An 18,519-nucleotide genomic window follows, 5' to 3' on the forward strand; every position below is an offset into this window, starting at 1 on the left:
TGGCATATAGTTTTTCATAGTATTCTCTTATGATCTCTTGTATTTCATTGGTATCTGTTGTGATTTCTCCTCTGTCATTCCTGATTTTATTAATTTGCGATTTCTCTCTTCTTTTCTTGGTGAGTCTGGCTAGGGGTTTGTCAATTTTGTTAATTCTTTCGAAGAACCAACTCTTTGTTTCATTGATCCTTTCTATTGTCTTTTTTGTTTCAATATCGTTTATTTCTGCTCTTATTTTTATTATTTCCCTCCTTCTACTGACTCTGGGCTTTGTTTGTTCTTCTTTTTCTAGTTCTGTTAGGTGTCGTTTGAGGTTGCTTACGTGAGCTTTTTCTTGTTTAGTGAGGTGAGCCTGTATTGCGATGAATTTCCCTCTTAGGACTGCTTTTGCTGCATCCCAAATGATTTGGTATGTCGTGTTCTCATTTTCATTTGTCTCCAGATAATATTTGATTTCTTCTTTAATTTCTTCAATGATCCATTGTTTGTTGAGAAGCGTGTTGTTTAGTCTCCACATTTTTGCACCTTTCTCTGCTTTTTTCTTGTAGTTGATTTCTAGTTTAATAGCGTTATGATCAGAAAAGATGCTTGATATTATTTCAACTCTCTTGTATTTATTGATGTTTGCTTTGGTTCCCAAAATATGGTCAATCCTTGAGAATATTCCATGTGCACTTGAGAAGAATGCGTAACCTGCTGTTTTTGGATGAAGTGTTCTATATATATCTATTAAGTCCATCTGGTCTAATTTTTCATTTAATTCTATTATTTCCTTGTTGATTTTCTGTCTGGATGTTCTGTCCATTGGTGTTAATGGTGTGTTGAGGTCCCCTACTATTATTGTATTGTTGTTGATGTCTTCTTTTAGTTCTATTAAGAGTTGCTTTACAAATTTTGGTGCTCCTGTGTTGGGTGCGTATATATTTATAAGTGTTATGTCTTCTTGGTGGAGAGTCCCTTTTATCATTATATACTGTCCCTCTTTGTCTTTCTTTATCTGTTTTGTTTTGAAATCTACCTTGTCTGATATTAGTATAGCGACACCTGCTTTCTTTTGTTCATTATTAGCTTGGAGTATTGTTCTCCATCCCTTCACTCTGAGTCTGTGTTTGTCTTTGGGGCTGAGGTGTGTTTCCTGGAGGCAGCATATTGTTGGATCTTGTTCTTTGATCCATCCTGCCACTCTGTGTCTTTTGATTGGGGAGTTCAATCCATTTACATTTAGAGTGATTATTGAGACGTGGGGGCCTACCACTACCATTTTGTGTCTTGTTTTCCGGTTTTCTTCAGTTTCCTTTGTTTCTCGTCCCATGGTTTAATCTGTTCTGATGTAGAGCTGCTACTCTCTGTTGTTGTCCTTCTACTTATCTCCTCTGCTCTTGGTTTTGTAGCCCCTTTCCTTTTTTGGATTTTTCAGGAATGAGGGTTTTCCTGAGGATTTCCTGAAGAGGAGGTTTTGTGGCAATGGACTCCCTTAATTTTTGTTTATCTGGGAAAGTTTTTATTTCTCCATCGTATTTGAAGGATATTTTCGCTGGGTAGAGAATTCTCGGCTGTAGATTTTTGTCCTTCAGATTTTTGAATATATCATTCCACTCTCTTCTAGCCTGTAAAGTTTCTGCTGAGAAATCTGCTGATAGCCTGATGGGGGTTCCTTTGTAGGTTAGTTTCTTTTGCCTGGCTGTCCTTAATATTTTCTCCTTGTCGTTGACTTTTGCTAGCTTCACTACTATATGCCGTGGAGTTGGTCTTCTTGCATTGATAAAGTTTGGAGATCTATTGGCTTCTGTCACCTGAAGATCCATCTCCCTCACCAGATTTGGGAAGTTCTCAGCCATTATTTCTTTGAATAGGTTTTCTGCCCCTTTCTCCTTCTCTTCTCCCTCTGGTATACCTATAATCCTTACGTTGCATCTCCTAATTGTGTCTGATAATTCTCGGAGAGTTTCTTCATTTCTTTTAAGTCTTGCTTCTCTCTCCTCCTCTGCCTGCAACAATTCTATATTGCCATCTTCCAAATTGCTAATTCTTTCCTCCATATTATCGGCCCTACTGTTCAGAGCATCTAGATTTTTCTTAATCTCCTCTATTGTGTTCTTCATTTCCAATATTTCTGTTTGGTTCTTCTTTATCGTATCAAACTCTTTTGTGACATAGCTCCTGAACTCGTTGAGCTGTCGGTCAGAATTCTCTCTTAACTCATTGAGAATCCTAATGATGGCTGTTTTGAAGTCATCATCATTTAGGTTATATATCTCATTTTCTTTGGGATTGTTTTCTGTGTATTTGTTACTTTCTTTCTGTTCTGGAGATTTAATGTATTTTTTCATATTGCTTGATGATGTTGATTTGTGCCTCCACATGGAGATAGAGTTTAGTTGCTCCTTTCACTTGTTTCAGCTGCTGTGGTGGGGGGAGCAGCTGTTTATACTTCACCAACCAGGAACCCTGTCCGTAGTTGCTAACTGGGCCTGGGCCCCTCTTCGTAGCCACAGTGGCCCTTTGGATTCCCTCCTCTGCCGTGGGGGCCGTCACAGGGGGGCTTCAGGCTGCAGGTGCCTACTGTTGTTGCCCACCTAGATGCGCTCTCTCCTTGGGGTCTGCAACGGTGTTATGGGCTTTTCCAGCGGCCAGGGGTGGGATCACTTATATTTGTCGCTCCGTTGCTGTCGGCACCCACCAAATCTCACTTGTCCTCTATGGGTCGCAGGAGAGCTATTGGCATCTTCTACAGTCTGTGGTTAGTACACCTAGCTATGCTGCTTTTGCCCTGGGGTCTTCCAGCCTTGTGGCTGGCGGCTGGGTGCCTTCTACTGGTGCTGTGCAGAGGCTTTCCCTAAGGCTGCTGTGAGCCTGTAGGGTTTCCCCCTAGGCTACTAAGCTGGGTCTCTGGAACTCTCTCCAGCCCCAGTCCTCTCCGAGATCTCCGGCAATCCCTAGCCCCACGGGGCGGGCAACGGCAGCTGGGGGTCGCCCCGCCCTCTGGGATTCTCTCCGGGCCTCTCCCGGAGCCGTGAGTGCTCAGCGTGGCCCCTCTGCTAACGGCAGACAGAGAGTTTTGTCTGCTGCCCGGGCGGAGCTCCGGCGCTTCCCCTCCGGGTCGCCGAACCGGCCTTTGAAAGTTCCCCCAGCCCCGGTCCTCTCCGAGATCTCCGGCAATCCCTAGTCCCACGGGGCGGGCAACGGCAGCTGGGAGACCTCCGTGCCCTCCGTGTCTCTCTCTGGGACCCTCCGGGCGCCCCGAGCACCAGGCTGGGTCTCCCCGCCAATGGCGGGGAGAGACTCTCCCCGCGGGCTCAGGTGTGCAACTCCAAAGTTTCCCTCTGCGTTTAGGAGTAATTGCAGGGGGTTTAGGTAGGGTTCTGGTCACCTGTTTCCACCGTCGCTCCTCTGTTGTGTTCTCGCTCCTGACCTAGATGTGTGTGGATCCTCTGGGGGCGTCCGTTGGAAGAAAGCCGCTTGCGGGTACTAGGCTGCCCGTCGGGGTCGGAGAGTTTTCACCTATTTCCACATCCTCCCGGAGGAAAGTCCATCCGCCTTCCGATGTATAGTCGCGTGGGTGTCTCAGACGTCCTGAGATGCTGTCTGGATATCCTTTGTCAAGCGATAAGTGTCCAAATAATTGTAGACTCGAAGGGCGAGAGACAAAGAGGACTACTCACGGCACCATCTTGGCCGCCAATCCTCCTCTTTTTGCTGAGGAAGACTGGCCCTGAGCTAACATCCATGCCCATCTTCCTCTACTTGATATGTGGGACGCCTGCCACAGCACAGCTTGATGAGCAGTGCCATGTCCGCACCCGGGATCCGAATCATTGAACCCCAGGCCACCAAAGCGGAACGTGTGCACTTAACCGCTGCGCCACCAGGTGGGTCCCCCTTTTGCTATGTTAACAGATCAAAAAGCCTATTCACCTTGATATATTACAGATATTATAAAGGCATTGGATAAAACTTAACATACATTACATTTGATAATATATAATTTTTTTCAACCTTTGGAATTTTTTAAAAAACCTTTGGAAATTTGAAGTTTGACATTTTTTCAAAGTGTACACTTCAAGTGATTTTTAATGTGTTCACGAAGTTATGCAGTCACCACTGTCAGTTCCAGAGCTTTTTTTTTTTTTTGAGGAAGATTAGCTCTGAGCTAACATCTGCCACTAATCCTCCTCTTTTTGCTGAGGAAGACCGGCCCTGAGCTAACATCTGTGCCCATCTTCCTCTACTTTGTATGTGGGACACCTGCCACAGCATAGCTTGATAAACAGTGCATAGGTCCGTACCTGGGATTTAAACCGGCAAACCCCAGGCTGCCAAAGGGGGGTGCACAAACTTAACCACTACGCCACCTGACCAGCTCCCCAGAACATTTGTTATCACTGCAAAAAGAAACCTTTACCCACTAGTAGTCACTGCTCATTCCCTCCTTCCCCAGATCCTGGGACCACTGATCTACTTTCAGTTTCTATTGCTCTGTCTAATTTGTACATTTCATATAAGCAGAATCATACTATATGTGACCTTTTGTGTTTGGCTTCCTTCGCTCAGCAGATTTTCAAGGTTTTTTATGCTGTAGCACGTATCAGTGCTCCATTCTTTTTTACTTTTTTTTAATCCCCAAAACACATTCCACTGTGTGGATATATCACAGTTTGTTTATTCATTTATCAGTTGATGGATATTTGGGCTGCTTGTAATTTTTGGCTATTACGAATAATTCTGCTGTGAACACTTGTGTGCAAGTTTTTGCATGAACATATGGTTTCATTTATCTTGGGTATCTACCTAGGAGTGGAATTGTCTGATCATATGAAAAGTCTATGTTTAGTTTTTTGAGGTACTGCCAAACTTTTTTTCAAGCAAAAAATCTTCTTGAGGAAGATCAGCCCTAAGCTAACATCTGCTACCAATCCTCCTCTTTTTGCTGAGGAAGACTGGCCCTGAGCTAACATCCATGCCCATCTTCCTCTACTTGATATGTGGGACGCCTGCCACAGCACAGCTTGATGAGCAGTGCCATGTCCGCACCCAGGCTCCGAATCGTCGGATGTTCACATTCCAACCAGCGTATATAAGGCTTCCAGTTCCTCCACATCCTCACCAACACTTCCTGTTTTTGTCTTTTTGATTGTGGACAACCTAGTGGTGTGAAGTGGTATCTCATTGTGGTTTAGAGTTGTAGTTCCTCATGACTAATGATTTTGAATATCTTCTCATGTGCTTATTGGCTATTTGTATATTTTCTTTGGAGAAATGTCTATTCAAATCATTTGCCCATTTAAAAAATGGGATTACTTGTCTTTTTATTCTGTTACGAGTGTTCTTAAATATTCTAGATACAAGTTCTTTATCAGGCATGCAGTTTGCAAATATTTGCTCCCATTTTGTGGATTGGCTTTTCAGTTTCTTGATAGTGTCCTTCGAAGCACAAAAGTTTTTAATTTTGAAGTCCAATTTATCTATTTTTTTGTTTATTGCTTGGGCTTCAAGGGCTTTCTTGCCTGAACCAAAGTCATGAAGATATACGCTTATGTTTTCTTCTAAGAGTTTTGTTTTAGTTTTTGTTTTTGTGGGGAAGATTCACCCTGTGCTAACGTCTGTTGGCAATCCTCCCTTTGTTTCACTTGAGGAATATTTGCCCTGAGCTAACACCTGTGTCAGTCTTCCTCTATTTTTGTGTGGGAGATGCCCCCACAGCATGGTCACTGACGAATGGAGCAGGTCCCACCCAGGATCCGAATCCCCAAACTCAGGCTGCCGAAGCAGAATGTGCAGAACGTTAACTACTGGGCCATGGGGCAGGCCCCCTTTTCTAAGAGTTTTATGGTTTTAGCTCTTACATTTAGGTCTTTGATCCATTTTTTTTGTACATGTTGAGAGTTAGTGGTCCAATTTCATTCTTTTGCATGTGGATATTTGGTTGTCCCAGCATCACTTGTTGAAAAGACTCTTCTTTCCCTATTGAATTGTCTTGGCACCCTTATGAAAAAATAAACACATCAGGGCCAGTCCTGTGGCCAATTGGTTAAGTTTGTGCACCTTGCTTTGGTGGCCCAGGGTTTCGCTGGTTCAGATCCTAGGCATGGACCTAGCACCGCTCATCAAGCCATGCTGAGGCAGTGTCTCACATAGCAGCACCAGAAGGACCTACAACTAGAATATGCAACTGTGTACTGGGGGTGCTTTGGGTAGAAGAAGAAGAAAAAAAGACTGGCAAAAGATGTTAGCTCAGGTGCCAATCTTTAAAAAATAAACACGTCAAAAATGAAAGAGTTTACCTATTAATTCTCAGTTCTATTCCATTGATTTTTATGTCTGTCTTTATGCTAGTACCACACAGTCTTGATTACTGAAGGTTTGTAGTCAATTTTATAACTGGGAAGTGTGAATTCTTCAGTTCTGTTCTTCCTTTTTGAGATTGTTTTGGCTATTCTGCTTCCTTGCATTTCCAAATGAATATCAGGATCACCTTGTTAATTTGTTAAAAAATGCCAACTGAGATTTTGATAGGGGTTACACTGAATATGGGATTAATTTGGGAGTACTGTCATCTTAAAAACATTATGTCTTCCAATCCATGAACATGGGATGCCTTTCCATTTATTTAGGTATGCTTTAATTTCTTTCAGTGATGTTTTTTAGTTTTCAATGTGCAAGTCTTACACTACCTTTGTTAAAATTTTTCCCGTTTTACTCTTTTTGATACTATTATAAATGGAATTGTTTTATTAATTTCATTTTCAGATTATTCATTACTAGTGTAGAGAAATACAATCAATTTTTGTATATTGGTCTTGTAGCCTGTGATCTTGCTGAATTCATTTATTGGCTCTAATGGTTGTGTGTGTGTGTGTGTGTATTGCTTAGATTTTCTATATACCAGAAATTGTCTTCTGTAAATAGATTTAGTTTTACTTATTCCTTCCCAACATGATGTCTTTTATTTTTTTTTCAATTGCCCAGGTTAGAACCTCTAGTACAATGTTGAGCAAAGTGGTAAGAGTGGACATCTTTTTCTTGTTCCTAATCTTAGGGGGAATCTTTTCATCATTAAGTATGATGTTAGCAGTGGAGTTTTTGTAGATGCCCTTCATCAGGTTGAAGAAGTTCCCTTCTACTCTTAGTTTGTTGATGGTTTTTTATAATTAAAGTGTGTTGGATTTTGTCAAATGCATTTTCTGCATCTATTGAGATGACCCTGTAATTCCTGTCCTTTATCCTATTAATGTGGTATATTACATTGACTGATTTCTGTATGTTGAACTAACCTTGCATTGATGGGATGAGTCTCATTAGGTCATGATATATAACTTTTTATATGTTGTCAGATATGATTTGATCATGTTTTTTTTTTAGAATTTTGTGTCTATATTCAAAATGGGTATTGGTGTGCAGTTTTCTTGTGGTTGGTATCAGGGAAATCCTGGTCTTATAGGATGAGTTGGGAAGTGTCCATTTTTTGGAAGAGTTTGTGAAAGATTGGTATTAATTCTTTAAATGTTTTTTAGAATTCACCAATAAAGCCATCTGAGCCTGGGCTTTTCTTTTTGGGAAGTTTTTTTGATTACCAATTCCATTTCTTTACTTGTTACAGGTCTATTTATATTTTCTATTTCTTCTTGAGTCAATTTCAGTAGTTTGTGTCTTTCTAGAAATTTCTCTATTTCATATAGGTTATCTACTTTGTCAGCATACAATTATTCATAATATTCCCTTATGATTCTTTTAATTTTTGTAAGATCAGTATTTTTGCCCCTATTTCACTCCTGAAGATTTATGTCCCTTACTTCATTCCTGAATATTTCGTTACATGCTAGGGGTCCAATCTAAGTGTAATTCCCCTGGGCAAACTTAGCTGCTGCCTCTTCAGAGCCCCTGCAATTGCTGCATTCCTCACCAAATGCCCTGAAATCATTGATTTGTAAGTGCTTATTTACAAGGAAAAACTCCCCTTGGCTCTACATTTCCTTTCTTCAGTACAAGATCTGGCCCAGAGGAAAAATACAAAATGTGTGCTGAAAGATAGAAAGTAGAGCTGCCCAAGGGAGCTGATGTGTGTTCTCTCCAAATACAGATGTCACGCAGGTGTGTTAGGCTGGGAGCTGCAGCTGCACTCTTCAGAGGGATGAGCTCCTCAGAGCCCTCACAGATCATTCAGGAATCCCAAGAACAATAATGCAGAATGAGGGTAACAAGAGGACAAAAAGGGTCAAGTAGTCATGACTGACTTCCTGAGGGATATGGACCTGAAATTTAGGGGAGACTTGAAGACACAATGGGAGATGATCTTCACATGGGAAGCATAGAAGATGCAAATTAGGGAGAATAATAAATTTCTAGATTATTTATTATAAGCTAGGCACAGTCCTAAAAGCTTCATACTTATTAACCTATTTTGTCTTCATCACAACTCTATGAAGCAGGTTCTATTTTACTGATAAAAGGCCTAGAGGCCTGGAGAGGTTTTTGAAACTTGCCCAAAGTCACACAGCTATAACTGCATGAAACCAGGGATCCAAACCACACAGTCTGGTGCTAACCCAGAGAAAACATGGAGCATGGGAGGGCATGGACAGGCAGAAGACTGGCCTGACAAGAGCAAGGAGGCCCTTTGAGGAGCCACAGGGGCTTGGGCTGGGAGGATCAGAGGCTCTGGCTATACACAGCCTTTAGTGCTAGCTATTGGAGTTCAGAGCTGATGTTCAGACCTTGGGGAATTCAAAGGTACAGGGAGATCATTAGGAAGTTGTTGGATTTGTCCTCCAGGGAATAGGACCCTCAGGAGCAAAGCTTCAAGAACTCCTCAGACTCCTAATCCATCCCTCACATGGAGCCCATCAGCAGGTAGGGTAGCAGGGTTGGAGGCAGGTGGCCTGAGGCTCAGGAGTCTTCTCATCTGAGGCATCCCTTCTTATGCCTGCCCTGGCTCTCCTACTGTCTACAAATCTTCACATCTGGATGTCCCTTCATGCCTGTGCTTCTAACTCTGTACTGTGCTTCTCTGTTCACTTCTTCTTCCCTGTGTCTCTGGCTTGCTTTTTTGTTTACTTCTTTCTGTCCATCTGCCTTTCTTTCCCTCTCTATGTTTATCGGACTTACCGTGCACATCTCCCTTAAGGCATCTGGCCTTCAGTTGCCAATAGAGGAAGGGCTGTTCTTGGGGAGGCTGAAGCAGTTGGGCTGCCCCATGTCCCCATTCTAACCAGTGGGACCCTCGGAAGTGGGTGAGACAAGGGGATGACAGATGGGAGGTGGGAAGGTTGATAGGACAGCGCTAGGCTATGGGAGAGGAGGAGGGGGCTGTATGGAGATCTCAGGGGAGGCAGGAGTTTGGGGGACCACCTTGAAATTGGGAATTGCTCTAAGGATCTCTTATTGAGAAGGCGGCAAGAAGGCAGATAGATGCCTTCCACCAAGATACCTGCAGTCCAATGATGTTCCATGTTATAGTCACCAGGAACGGTGTGGCTGAGTGTGCTTTTGGAGCCTGCTCACCTATCCCTCATTTCCATTCCTTCTGCTTCTTCTCCTCTAAGCACCCCATGCTCTTTCCTACATATGTAACTGTGGACCCTCTAGAACTAGTTTAACTGACCCCATCTCTTATCAACAGAGTGCTTAAGAATTGCCTTTCAGAAAATCTGCAAAATCACATAGCTAGAGTATGTGCAAAAGAAGAAATCTTGACCTGAAATGACTATGGAAACAAACATCCTCCTTCCCACAGAACCCAAGGACTGGGACACGATTGGAACTTGAAAATCGGACTCATCAGAAGAGAGAGGTTCCTCATTAGGGAAGATTCGGTGTGAAAATTCCTTCCCCACCTCATCAAAAATGTTTAAAACCAGGGCCGGCCCCATGGCCGAGTGGTTAAATTCACCTGCTCTGCTTCAGCAGCCCGGGGTTTCACCAGTTCAGATCCTGGGCACAGACATGGCACCACTCATCAAGCCATCATGAGGCGGCATCCCACATAACACAACCAGAGGCACTGACAACTAGAATATATACAACTATGTACTGGGGGGCTTTGAGGAGAAGAAGAAGAAAGAAAAAAAAAAGATTGGCAACAGTTATTAGCGCAGGTGCCAATCTTGAAAAAAAAACAAGTTTAGAACTCTCTCATAAACGTTTAGAACCCCATCATAAATGTTTAGAACCCAGTCATAAATGTTTAAAACCTTACCATAAATGCTTGAAGCCCACCAATCAAAACCTGTCCCACCAGCATTTCTGTGTGCCAGCCTGTTCTCCCTAACCTCTTAAATTTCCCCCCAATTGGGGAGACAGATCTGAGGGCACACGCCCCTGCCCCCCATCCTCCCTGCAGACAGATCTCACAGAATAAAGCTGATTTCTCTCCCAAAGGCTGGTGCCATAATTAATTGGCTTGTTTATGCACATAGGCAAGTGAACTCCAATTTTGTGGGGTAACATGTACATTCTACACCATATTATAGATACATGAATAGACAGAGGTCACAGCGAAAAAGCTCTTTATTAAGATTGCTCCTAGCAAATGCTATAGAACTGGGGGATTGGAGTCATAAGTGAGAGGTTGCTGCAATGCTCCAGGCATAAGGAATCAGGTACAGATAAAGTTAGATAATAAAGAGGACAGAGAAGAAGAGAAAATCCTTAATTCTTCCAGGTGAAATGGACCTCAGCAGTCCTCCTGCCACACCTCTCTCTAATCCGGGTTGATCCCAATGCATCCTGACCTATGGTCAGCCAGATTCAACCTGATCCTCTCAACAGAAACAGGGAGCTCATTGCTTCTCAGGACAATCCTTCTGTCTATGAACAGCTCTGAGTGTCAGAACATTTTCTGTGGTCACTCTGAAGCTTGTCACCCTGGTAAAATTTACACTTAATTCTAAATTGATGTCTGTGAAGAGCGATTCTTATCCATCTCCCCTAATACAACTCTTTAGATACTTCTGTAGACAGACATCAGCATCCTTCCTAGCTTAAATTTCTGCAGAGAAAACATCACCAGTTGCTTAGGCTATTTTTTTCACCATCACAATATATTTTCCTACAGGCTGCAACTTGTCCACATACCCCTCTAAGACATGCATCACAGGTGTAAATTCTACATGCCGAATGTGTTTGCCCCACTGGAGAGGATAGGTATCAATCACCCCTCCTTGACCTGATGACATAGCTTCTAGGACAGAGTCCATGACTAGCATCCTTGCTTTAATAATTTAACAAATATTATTGGAATTACTACCATATGCCAGGCACAATGACTGACACTAGGGAACGAAACAAAGTCCTTGCCTTTACAATCTAGTTGGGGGTGACAAAAAATAAGCAGATAAGTAGATAAGCTTTTTAAGAAGTGAGAAGTACAATGAAGAAAAGTGGCTCACTGATGAAATGACAATTGGGTAGAAATCCGAAGGAAGTGAAAGAACTGACCCTGAAGATATCTGGTGAAAGAGAGCATAAGTACTGGATAGTGTGGCAAAGGTCCTTAGGTGAAAGCCTAGTTGGGAGCTGATGGGCTAGAAAGGAAACAATGTGGTTTTTGTGGAGTGAGCAAAGAAGACAGTAATGGGAGATAAGATCCAAGGGCTAGATCATGCAGTGAAAATTAAGAGCTCAGTTTTAGACATGATGAGTTTGAGGTGCATATTAAAGATCCAAGGGCCAAGTTCAAGTAGGTAGTTGAACACATGGATTTCAGAGGGAGGGTCTGGGCAAGAGATATAAGTATGAAGGTGTATTTAAGCCATGAAACTGGCTGGTTTCAAACAGTTTTTCTTGTTGGGTGAGATGTCTTTGTGTCTTGATTCTGTTGCTCAGCATATTATATTGTTCTCCTTACATTGTGTATAACAGATGTTAAAGGGGAAAAAGAAACCTCAGAGTTGTCCAATAGATTTGACCCAGATATACTTCAGAATTTCTGCTGCATGTTGATATTTCAGATATTCTGCATCCAGTCCAATTCTTACCTCATTCACATCAGCCACAGTGGAAGGGAGCCCTTCCTCTGATTTGAGCCCAATTCCTCCTTTTATAGCCTGGATCCCACCCTTTCCTGCTTCATCAAATGATTTACTCTGTCCTAATCCTGAAATTTCCCCCTCCCTATTAATTGACTATTTCCTTCACCAGATAAGCAAATCAAAATTCTCATGTCATAAAAAACTATATTTCCATCACCATCTAGCTCCTGACCTATACTTCTTTCTACCTGGTACAAATGTCTTAGAAATGCAGCCTAAGCTTACTTCTTTTAACTTACTTCAGGTAAACATCTGATTAAACTATTCTCCCAAAGCCTCCTTGTTGCTAAAAGTGGTAGTCAGCTTTTGGTCTATGTCATACTTTATGCCTTTGCACATTTCACCACAAAGACCACCTTCTCCTTGCAGACATTTTCTCTCCTTGGGTTTCTGTGTCACGTGTCATCCATCTTTGGCCACTCAATAGCATCTTCTCCAGATTGTCTCCTTGAAGCCAACCCTTCAATGTTGTAGCCTTCCAGAGTTTTGTTTTCAGCTCCGTTCTCCCTCTACACACTCTCACTGGATGATCTCATTCTTTACGGTAGCTTCATTTCCCACAGAAGTGCTGATGACATTCAGATTCCTATCTCTAGAGCTTCTCCTCAGCTGTTAGCCCATCAACCCAACAGATACTAGGAGTTCCACAAGCTCCCTGGGTCCAAAACCAGACTCACTGTGTGCCCTCCTGACCTCCTTCCCCACACTTCGCATCCCATGTTCCCCATCTCATTGAATGCCATTATCACCCATCCATTAACCCAAACCTGGAATTCGTCCTTGACTCCTCTTTCTTTCTCACCACTCCAAAATCACTTACCTAGACTCACAGATCCCACCTCCTCTAGACTCTTGTCAAATATTTACCTTTAATATCAATAATCACTGCCTTAGTTCCCACTCTCATCTTTTCCTTCCTAAATAATTACAGTAGTTGGCATCCTCCTCCTCCAATTTAGTCTCCACACCACAGCCAGAGTGATTGTTCCTAGATATAAAACTGATGTAGTGCCTATTTAGTGGATCCTTATCTTCCTCTCAATAAAATCCACTTTCTTTAACCTCTTCATCAGGGCACAATAGGTCCCCCATGTCCTTGCCTACCTCTCCAGCCCCATCTCCTACCACTCTCTGGCTTAGCTCATGCTTTATAATTCACACATGATGCTCCACCTGCATGGCGTATCCTTTTCTGCACTTCCCCTGTAGTCAGCATCTACCCACTCTTCAAAGACCAGCTTGACTCTTACCTCCTGCAGGATATTTTCCTTAACTCCTCAAATTGAGTTAGGCTTGCTGTAGATAGCTGCCTGTAATAAAAGGAACGAAGTACATTTCCTCATCCTTTAGTTTGTCGATCCCTCATCCCAATTCCCTGTGGTTTCATCAGTGCCAGGCTAGAAGGAAGAGAGAGATGACTTAAGGGGCAAGAAAATCCTGAGTTGACTGGTACTTCCTTGAAAATCTAGAAATTGTGCTTCCTGTTATTCTCTGGTATTTAAAGATGATCCCTTCACTTATGTAACCTCTCATTGTATTCTCTCATTGTTATTAGTTTTTAAAAATCCAGTCTGATAATCTTTGTCTTTCAATTGGCTTGGTTAGTACATTTACATTTAATGTCATTGCTATTGTAATTAGGTTTAAGTCTATCATCTTACTACTTGCTTTCTGTTTGTCCCAAGAGTTCCTTCTTTCTTTATTCCACTTTTCCTGCTTTCTTTTGAATTACAGTAGTCCCCGTTTATCCAAGGGGGATATATTCCAAGACCCCCAGTGGATAGTACTGAACCCTATATATACTACTTTTTTCCTATACATACATACCTATGGTAAAGTTTAATTTACAAAATTGGCACAGTAAGAGATTATCAATAATAACTAATAATAAAATGGAACTATTATAACAATATACTGTAATAAAAGTTATGTGAATGTAGTCTCTCTGTCAAAATATCTTGTACTGCACTCACTCTTCTTTTTTTTTTTCCCAGTAATTTTATTGAGATCACATTGGTTTATAACATTGTGTAATTTTTGGTGCACATTATTGTTTATCAATTTCTGAATAGACTCCATTGTGCCCACCGCTTATGTGCCCCTATACCCCTTTCACCCACACTCCAACCCCCTTCCCCTCTGGTAACCACCAGCCTGTACTCTTTCTTGTGTATTTGTTATCTTCCACATGTGAGTGAAATCATGCAGTAATTTGTCTTTCTCTCTCTGGCTTATGTCACTTATCCTACCCTCAAGGTCCATCCATGTTGTTGCAGAAGGGATGATTTTGTTGTTTTTTATGGCTGAGTAGTATCCCATTGTATATATATATATACCACATCTTCTTTGTCTATTCAGCCATAGAAGGGCACTTGGGTTGCTTCCACATCTTGGCTATTGTGAATAGTGCTGCAATGAACATAGGGGTGCATAAATCTCTTTGGATCATTGATTTTTTTTTTGTTCTTTGGATAAACACCCAGTAGTGAGATAGCTGGATCGTCTCACTCATCTTATGATGATGAGGTGAGATGGTACAATGCCTACCTGATGACATGAAGTGAGGTGAATGAGTAGGCATTGTGATGTAGCATTGTTTTCGGATTGCAGTTGACTGCAGGTAACTGAAACTGCAGAAAGCAAAACCAGGGCTAGCGGTGGGGAGCTACTATAATTGAGAACTTTTAATTAATCCCTTTATAGTCTGTATTATATTTTGAGTCTTACTATTGGGTAATATTCTTTTGATTGTTATTCTAGAGCAAGGGTTGATAAGCCTTACTTTTTAAAAAAAGTTTAAAAAGCCAATAGAAATATGCTATAGTGACTGTATATTGCTTGCAAAGCCTAAAATATTTACTGTCTGGCCCCTTATAGAGAAAGTGTGCTAATTCCTAATCTGGAGACTAAAATATACATCTTTGACTTATTATAGTCTCACTTAACTTAGTACTTTACGATTCCCAAACAATGCAAAAATCTTACAACAGTTTAATTCCGTCTTCTTCTCCTATTCTTTGGGATATTTTTGTCACAAATTCTAGTTCTACTTATATATTTAAAGGCTCTCATGATATTGTTATTTTTGTTGCTTTAAATAATCTATACATTTTCTATTTCTGGTGTTCATTCTTTTTTTCAATTCCACGTTTCCATCAGGGATCATTTTCCTTCAGCCTAGAGAAGTTCTTTAATATTTCTTTTACTCTGAGCCTTTTGGTAATCAAGTATCTGTTTTTGAGAGAAAATGATTTTCATTTCTGAAGAATATATTCATTAAGTACAGTGTCCTAGCTTGGTAGTTTCCTTCCTTCCCTGCCTCCCTGCCTGCTTTTCTGCTTTCTTCTCTCCTTCTTCCTTCCTTATTTTCTTTGTTCTCTTCTTTCCTTTTTGTTTCTTCTTTTTTCTTTTCATCCTTCCTCCCCACAAGCAGCACCCATCTCTTGAGCATGGAAATACAAGATCTTGAGTCTTCAAAAAGTATCATTTATTTTCAAATAATAGTTGATCTTTTGCTGCTACGGGCTTGAGTCAGATATCTAATAACTGTGTCTCTGAAGTTGCAGAGTAGCCGTCAAGCTATTCAAATACTTCCACTGAAGCTCATTTTGGGAGAAGCTTCAAAGGAGGGCCAGACAACCCAATTTAGTATGAAATTCACAGCAAATGTTGTAGCCTCAATATCCAATTCTTTCTTTGACAACTTTGAAATCTTTTATAAGCGGCATGAACTATCATGTTTATGAAGTGTAAGACATAGTTTTGGATCCTCCTTTTGCATGTTCTACATTTTGAAATGTGGAATTTATTATTCTGGATCTCATGATAAACTGGGATTAAATAGTGCAATATTAACATGCTCTTTCATATCAAATAGAAATTCTTTTCAAACTTTTGGTCCCTAGCTTTGTGGGTGTCCTAATATGCATTTACTTTGCTACTGGTGTCTAGAACTCGTAATATATGAGTAGCAGCAGGATTTAGAAGGATGCAGGACTTTCTCTGGGGAAATCACAGCTCTCTTACCGAGTTCATTCTTCTAGGATTCTCTCGTAATGCAGAGATAAAAATCATTTTACTCAAGGTCTTCCTCTTCCTCTATCTCATCGCCCTTCTGGGCAATGGACTCGTTATCACCTTGATATGCATCAACTCCTCCCTCACACCCACCCATATATTTTTTCTTGTGTCCTATCCATTCTGGATATGGGCTATGTCACCACCCCAGTGCCCCAGATGGTGCATGTGGTTTGCAGAAATAGACCATCTCCTACATTGGATGTGTGGCCCAGATGTACATCTTCCTGATGCTAGGAATAACTGAGTCTTGGTTTTTCACAGTCATACCTTATGAGAGTTATGTGGCCATTTGCCATCCCCCTAGGTATAAAGTCATCATGAGCCTTTTGTTGTGTGGGTTAGTGGTGACCTTCTGTGGATTCTGGGGTATCAGCTGTGCCCTGATCTACATTGTCTCTGCTATGATTCTTCCTTATTGAGGCCCCAATGAGATAAACCACTTCTGTGAAGTACCTGCAGTTTTGAAGCTGGCCTGTGCAGACACATCTCTCAATGACCAGGTGGACTTCATCTGGGGCTTCATCCTTCTGTTGGTCCCGATCTCCCTCATCATCATTGTCTACATCAATATCTTTGCTGCCATCTTGAGGATCTGCTCAGCTCAAGGGCAACTCAAGGCCTGTTCCACCTGTGCCTCCCATATCACCATGGCCACTATGTTCTCTATTCCATGTATAGCTATGTACATGAGACTTGGCTCTGAGGCCTCTATCGAAGACGACAAGAAGTTGGCTCTATTTTATGACATCATTTCTGCCTTCCTCAACTCCATCATCTATAGCCTTAGGAACAGAGATATGAAGAAGGCTGCCCTCAAGGTGATAGGCTGGGGCAAAGGCCAGAATGAAGTCGCAGGAGTATGGGCACCACCAACTAAATCTGGGACACAGCCTACATGACTTCTCCATCCAAATTCTTTCCAATATCTAGTGGGCACACATGATATATTAATGGGTTAGATCCAGTGAGATTATGTATGAGAAGACCCAGAAGGCTGTGGGAGGGGGTCTCCTTCAAACATGAAGACACCAGACACTCGACTCCATGAAGGCAAATCCCATATTTGATTCATCTCTGTATTACCAGTTAACAAGCCCTGACAATGAACTGGTATCAATATTCATCTTTCCTATTACTAAATGAACATGAGACTGAGTGCTTGAGCTCTGGATCCACGAAATAAGTTCCAACTGATGGGCACAAGATGACTTCCAGACTCTCAGATCAGTGACCCAACCATAGCTCAATCAAGGATTTGACAAGTTCTGAAAACAGGACAGTTGAAGAAAATTCAATAGTGATCATATAAAATAGAGTTTAGGGAAGTAATACAGGTCAGTTTTCCTCCAGTACTACTAGGAGAGTATGAATTTAGGGGACATAAACCCTCATGCCACTAAAGAAAGGAGCTCTGTTTTAGTGAAGTGATATTTGTAGCGGGCAGCACAATCTCCTAGTAATGGGGTGAAAATCTCCCCCAACTCAGACACTTTCATAATGCATTTTCAACTTTATTGAAGTACATTGACATACAATAAACTGTAGACATTTAAAGTACACAATTTGATGAGTTATGAAATGTTTATATACTGCCATCATAATCAAGATCATTATAACATCCTCAAAAGTTTCCTTGTGATTCTTTGCAATTCCTCTGTATTCGTTATGTATTGCTGTGTAACAAATTACCTCCCAAATTTTCTGGCTTAAAACAACAAAGATTTTTTTTTTTTTGCAGTTTCTGTGAGTCAAGAATGTGGGTGAAGATTAGCTGGGTCCTCTGGAATAGACAGCAATGAAGGTACCAGGTGGAGCTGAAGGTATCCTAAGGCTCGACTGGGGAAGGATCTGCTTTCAAGCACACTTGATTGTTGCCAGGATCTAATTCCTGGTAGGCTATTGGACTGAGGGTCTCATTTCCTTCCTGACTGTTATACAGAGCATCCATCAGTTCCTTACATGTGGGCCTCTCTCTAGAGCAGTTTGCCACATGGCAGTTGGATTCCTCAGAGGGAGCAAGCAAGAGAGTAATAGAGCCATTGCAAGCAATGCAGAAGCCAGGATCTTTTATAACCTGATCTTGAAAGTGACTTCCCACCACTTTTGAGGTATTCACGAGATGGGAACTTCTAGGTCCAGCCCAAACTCAAGGGGAGGGGATTACCCAAGGGTGTGAATATTATTCTGCAGGGGTCACTGGTTCATGCAAATCTTCTCCCTTGTGATTTAGACTCTCGCTTTGAGCTCAAGGAGGGGTCTGTAGATAGGCATCACCAGCATCATCTTGGAATTGTTAAGAAATGCAGAATCTTGGCATTTCAATTTGCATTTGAAAGATTCTATAGGTGATTCCTATGTACTTTTAAGTTTGAGGACCATGATTTAGCCAACAACGCATGGACAATATCACACC

The 18,519-nt window shown here is 41.6% G+C and overlaps 1 protein-coding gene and 1 pseudogene across 1 annotated transcript in view; both read left to right on the top strand.

The window, feature by feature from the left end:
- The window catches only part of LOC103540419 (olfactory receptor 2G3-like), a 114,672-nt gene that overhangs the window by 37,947 nt on the left and 58,206 nt on the right, over positions 1–18,519 (top strand). The window contains exon 2 of the mRNA XM_070609953.1: positions 17,845–17,997. The gene's annotated coding sequence lies outside the window, so the exon portion shown is untranslated. The remainder of the gene's footprint in view (positions 1–17,844; positions 17,998–18,519) is intronic.
- On the top strand, positions 16,015–17,005 carry LOC103540418 (olfactory receptor 6N1-like; annotated as a pseudogene).

This window comes from Equus przewalskii, chromosome 2 (assembly GCF_037783145.1).
Source record: "Equus przewalskii isolate Varuska chromosome 2, EquPr2, whole genome shotgun sequence".
NCBI classification, from domain to species: domain Eukaryota; kingdom Metazoa; phylum Chordata; class Mammalia; order Perissodactyla; family Equidae; genus Equus; species Equus przewalskii.